The sequence below is a fragment of the Gavialis gangeticus genome, unplaced genomic scaffold, assembly GCF_001723915.1.
Source record: "Gavialis gangeticus isolate Ggan-Ray unplaced genomic scaffold, GavGan_comp1, whole genome shotgun sequence".
Classification (NCBI taxonomy): Eukaryota; Metazoa; Chordata; order Crocodylia; family Gavialidae; genus Gavialis; species Gavialis gangeticus.
The window spans coordinates 37,028,424-37,034,746 of NW_017728994.1; positions in this window are offsets into that span (position 1 = coordinate 37,028,424).

Sequence of the window (6,323 nt, forward strand, 5' to 3'; positions counted from 1 at the left end):
GGGTGACCTTGCGTGCCCTCATGCCTTTTCCGCACCTCGCGTGTCCCGACGAGCCCTTAACGATCCACTTGCTCCTGGGATTTGTCATGTGGCGCTGAGGAGGCCTGGAGTTAGTGGGGGGAAACCCAGCAAAAGTGTTATTTAGCCAAGTGCATTATTAACAACATTAAAGCATATGAAATGCAGTGGAGTGAACCGCCTGGTACCCACAGGGTGCTGTATGGAAGGAAGGAAAAGAAAACGAGAAGGAACTCGGCAAGCGTGTTCTGTACTTCGCTGTGTCCCATCCTACAGCACTTTTCAAGTCAGGTGGCCACGGTCCGTCATTGGGCAGCAGGACAGTCCTGGAATGGGAACATCAAGTCCCCATCCCTGGCTGCGTGACTCCAGGACAGCATTTGTCTGGGATTTGCAGTATCCTGCAGAGATGTAGGTTTGGGAAGGGGCAGGTTTTTGCTTGCAGGCTGCTGGGGGCAGCAGGACATGTGCCATGTGTATGTGCATGCCTGCACACAGGCACGTGGCCAGAAATAGCCAGTCAGCATGGAGGGCAGCTCCCTGTGGGTAAATCTGTGGGGGAGGGAGCAGATTGAGGCCCCCACAGTGAGGGAGGGAGTGTGGCAAGGGCTGAAGGTGCTTGGGGCCTAAGGTGGGGAGCGGTCCAAAGCCAGAGGCAACTTGCGGGGTAGTGGGGCCTCCCCACTGCCACATGCACTACCAGCAGGGAATGGTTGGGAGCACATGCCCACCAGATTTGTATGCAGGGCAGGGACAGATGCAGGCTGCCTGCTGCAGCCTTTGGGGCTCCCTGCCCTGCTGCCCACCCCTAGGAGCCCTGCACTGGCTGCACCGCCATGGTGAGGTGCCCCTTGCCCGCCCAGCAGCAGCATGGGTGGTGGCAGCATGGAGTTGTGACCCCCACTGCTGCTGGGTGGATGGGGCATGCAGCTGGCAAGGGGCTCCTAGGGGAAAGGCAGTACGGTGGGGAGCCCTGAGCAGGTAGCCCACATTTGCCTCCACTCAGCTCCACTCTGGCTGTGCCCCTGGTGGAGGCAGTGGGGAGAAGAGGCAAGCGAGTGACCCGCCTTTCCATTTTGAAATGGTGGTCACCCTAGTCTCAAACTACCAACACCTTTTTGATTGTCCGCAGAGTTCAGGCACTTCCTTATACCAGCACCTTGTACTGGTGCTACCTGGGCCCTTTGAAAAACCACTGGTAACAAAGGCAAATAAGGTTATTTGGGTAAATGTGATATCTTTTATTAGACCAACTGAATAACAATAGCTGGTAACAACATGGAATAAGACTAGCTGCCCCCAGAAAAGGTTACTGTGCTATGGGAAGAGGATCCAAAATGCCAGACAGCTCTGTCCTTTCTTTTCCTAAAGGAACATCTAGGGAATTATATTCAGGTGGAAAAGAAACCAGGCTTCATAAAAACTATGCTAGAAACATATTTGGGATTTTGTGAATAAGATCAAAAGGAGAAAGCATTTTTTTTCCTCGTAAGTACTAAGTACTAACTGTTTCAAAGACACAGAAAATACCTAAATCAAGTCCAACTTTATTGCATTAGCAGTTGCTTTGACTGGAGTCACAAACAATGTTACTAGTAAGAAGCTGAAAGAAGTGGGCTGTAAAGCAACTAACAAATTAAGATATAGTAAACACTGTTAAAATAGCTGAGCATCCCTGATTTGCTGTATCACATTTCAATTTTTATAAACTAGACTAGAGGTTTGAGGACTATCAGACCATTTTCTTGCAGTCCATGAAGAGCTGGCTACTCATAAGACATGTCTACATGTTCATTAATGCACCATAGTTACTGCACATTAAGTTTAGTACTTGTATAATCAAATACTAAATCAATGAGCAGTAACAAGTGCTACTGTGCAAAAGTGCTGGCACACACAAAATTTTTTAGTGACACTACTGCACAGTAGCCTAAAACTATTATACAGTAGCATATTAGCAGTGTTTTTGATGTGACACGCTACTGCGCAGTAGCCTTAGGCACGTACAGATGCACCCATAGTGTACTAACTTTCCTCCTCAGTTCCAGCTGTTAAACCATATTAAAGAGAACTAAGTTACAGCTACTAAGTTACTAATCTTTTCCTAATATTTTCCCAAGCAAACAATTACTGCGGTTACCACAGGTGCATATAATTGCTCAACGAAAATAAGTGTTCTGGATTATCTTGAACAGGAGAGATGGGACATGGAAAAATTCTTTTAGAACATGGCCCAAAGAGATTAAGAGATTTAGACAGGTCTAGACTAGCAATGTTACAAACAAAGACACTATTCTATGTACATAAAAAAACTAGTCAAAGAAGATCTACTTGGCCTTTGTGAAATACGTCAAACATAGCAAGAATGAATGCACCAATATACAGAATATATGTCCAAAACTTTAATTAGGGGGTTTTGAATACGCAGTGGGAGATGCAGTGCAGTTCTCTCAAAGACCCACTTTTATGACAGTATTTGACACTAGAGGGGAGGAAGGACAAGTCCACTTCACCATAAATGAACCAATTTCCTAATTCAAGCTTATAGCTGTCTCCAACTATCATATCTCTATATAAAAAAGAAATTGTTTCAAATGAGAATGTTACTTTATCAAAACTTGCTTTTCAAAATACTGTATTTACCCAAATGCAAGACAACTTTGAATTTAAGGCCCTCTCAATAATTTGATTCTATAAATGGAATATTATAAATTTGTTAACATTTTTCATTTATAGAACCTCACTATTGGAGGCTTATTTTAAATTTGTCCACAACTGCCCACAGACCCAACTCTGCCTCCTAATCCCCTGTCCACTCCCTGACACATCCTGCTGCCTCTTTCTCCACTCAATCCCTGATGCATGTTGCTGCCTCACCCCTCACCTAATCTTCACCTGGGCTCCTGCCCATGCCCCGCCCAATCTGGCACACTCTGCTGCCCCATTCCCACCTGACCTCCAATGCACTGATGCCTCATTCCCTGGCCAATCCCTGGGTGCTGCTGTGCCATCTCCAGTCTGCTGCCCAATGCCTAACCATAGCTGCTGGCCCCTGACCCAGGCTCACAGTAGCTCCCACTGACTCCATGACTGCCAACTCCAGACAGCCACGTGACAGCACCTCCAGAGGCCCCCAGCACTGATATTCGAATCAAAGGCTGGTTTTCCTCCATGTTGAATGGTGGGGGGAAGGGGCGACTTCATCTTGGATTTGAGTAAATACTGTGCATTTTTTTCAAATTATAGATTCATAGATGTTAGGGTTGGAAGGGACCCCAGTAGGTTACCGAGTCTGATTCCCTGCCCTGGGCAGGAAAGATGACCCCAGCTAGGTGCTTGTCCAGTCTCCTCTTGATCACCCCCATGGTAGGGGAGAGCACCACCTCCCTTGGAAGCCCATTCCAAATTCTGGCAACCCTTACTCTGAAGAAGTTCTTTCTAATGTCCAACCTAAATCTGCTCTCCATCAATTTGTGGCCATTGTTCCTAGTTACTCCAGGGGATGCCCTAGTAAATAGACAGTCTGCTATTCCTTGCTGCCCTCCCCTGATGAATTTATAGGTAGCCTATAAATAATAAATTTATGTAATTTATAATTACATAAATATTTTTAGTTTCAGTTTTTTAAAGCTAGAACAGTGTTTTCAGGACATATAGCTGTTAGAAGTGAAGTTGTGCACTTCCATAATACCACGTAAGGAAATTTACTAGCGATCTATAGATTTACTATATATTGAATTACATGAGCAGTATTTTGAAAATATGAAATCTCCCTTCAAAAAAAGAGAGAAGGATTGCGATGTCGCCTTAATGAAGAACAAAGTGTTCGAACATAAACATGACCTCCCAAGGCAAGTTGTCTTGGCTTTCTCATTGTGGCTGAGAAAAGCCCTGCAGTGCTTTCAGCCTGGCCACTTATGAAGCAATGCTGTCACTAAAAATAGCTGTGAACTTGTGAAAAGGTACAGTACTTTCTGCCTTACATTTCCCATGAAGCATCCACTTTGCTAATATCACCTTTCACTTCATGTGCCTTTATTTTTGATTTTCTGTGCATCTGATTTTTTTAAAATGTTCCATTCCATAACTATGCATGCACATGTGAAATAAGTTACGTAGAACTGGAGAAACTAAGTTTTCCATTCTGTGTGCCCTCCTCCAGGGGTCAGGTAAGCTTTCAATGTAGCCTAAATATCAACAAATTCAGGCATTGGTACAGGCATTGGTACAGTCTTCATTGGCAACAGATAGAAGCCTCCTAATTTCTTACCATACTAATGTAAAAGCCCATAAAAAATGATGGGCAAAAATAGGCTACTTTTTATAGGGTACCATGTTTCTGTTATCCACTGTGTCATTACTAACTTGAGCTGTTCTGCCTAGTCTTCTTCTGTACAACAGGTATCCATCAACATTTCCAAGTGTCTCCTCTGTAAACTCCTTTGGATATTTCTTCAGATATTGATGATTTTCCACACATGATGCATTTGGATTCAATCTTCCACACAGTCTGTGAAGCATACATCTCATCACAGTGATCTTTGCTCAACAGACAATGCACTGTTGTACAATTTAATGTTTGTTTTAAAGTTCTGGTAATGCTTGTTGTTCCAATTCATCATCAAATCCTGCAAATACTCTGGAAATGGTCTTATTGGAGGCAGAATCAGTTTACATGTATGACAACAACCCCAGAACTAGTCATCTGACAGTCTTGCAGCTTGGAAATTTTTTAAAGAGTTACAAAATTGGCACACCACATTCATTACCACATCCACAACTATGTTCCTCAGTCTCATCTTCAGTGAATCCGTTGTTGCCTACTCTTTCAGCCTGTCTTCTATTGTCTCTGTGAACCCTTTGCTTTTCCATTGCATCTCTTCTATGACGTCCTCTTTGCTCATTTGTTTCGTTTTGTCTTACTCTAGCCATTCAGTTGTGCTGAGGACACTGGAGGGAGCGCACGTGCCCCTGGTGTCCCCCGACCCTTGAGGTGGCGGCGGCAGCAGCAGCAGCACCAACAGCAGCAGCAGCAGCAGCAGCAGCAATGATCCGCAGCTGAGGGACAGCTGTGGCAATGAGGAGGTAAGGCAGGGAAGAGGAAGGGAGCCAGTGGGGCCAGGTGCGGGCAATCGGGCAGGGGATTCTTTCCCCGCCTGACCCCATTTAGCCGCTCTGGGTGGGAGTCGCGTGAACAGGGAGTGCAAACAGGCGTGCTCTTTAGGGGCGTGCCAGAGTTTGCGCAGGGAGGTGTGAAAGGAGGCCGCAGGCAGCAGAAGAGCCAATGGCGGTGGCGGCGGCAGCAGCAGTCATCTCCAGGTAAGTGAGTGGGGATGACAGCATGGGAGTTGTCATGCGGAGTGCAGCCAGGGCTCCTGCCCCACGGCTACCTCCTGGCCTGGGGACTGGTAAGGCTTCCACGCAGGTGGGGCCACTTGCCTGTTGGGGCTGCCTAGCATGGTCCCTGGGGCCGGAGGGGGGAACATGGGAGCGGGGGCTTCTCTCACCTGTCCCACCTGTGCCAGGATTGCAGCGCTGGAGGGGCAGGTGAGAGAGCTCCAGGTGGAGGTAAGCAGGCTGCGGGGGATCAGGGCCTTGAAGGATGAGATTGACGGGTACTTTCTCTCTCTGCAGGGCCCATCCCCTCAGGCTGTCACCACCCAGGAGTCTGCAGGAGGCGAATGGAGGATGGTCACCTCCAGAGCCAGGCGGCGTTGCAGGCGGTGTGCAGCTGCATCAACTGACACTCCAGTACAACTGGGGAACAGGTATGTGGCCCTGGCAGCGCTGGAGGAGACTGGGCGTGAGGAAGGAGGAAGGGAGGAAGCCACGCTCTCAACCAACAAGCCAGCATCCGTACCTCCTGAGCATCATCCAGTGACCCAGAGGAAGAGACAGCGGGTCATCGTCATAGGGGACTCCCTCCTCAGAGGAACGAAGGGACCCATCCGCCGCGCAGACCCCAATGTGAGAGAAGTGTACTGTCTCCCAGGAGCCAAGATTGGGGATGTCACAAGGAAGATCACTGACCTCATCCGGCCTTCCGACTACTATGCTATGGTCCTCATCCACGTGGGAATCAATGATGCGGCCCGGAGTAGTCCAGACCAGATCATGGATGACTACATGGTTCTGGGGGCCAAGCTTAGAGAGCTGGGGGCCCAGGAGGTCTTTTTGTCCCTCCTCCCGGTTAGTGGAGGCCATCAGTGGCAGAGCGCCTGCATCCGTGAGGTGAACTGGCGCCTCGGGAGTTGGTGCCGTCACGCCGGATTTGGCTTCCTGGACCACAACCCGCACTTCAGAGC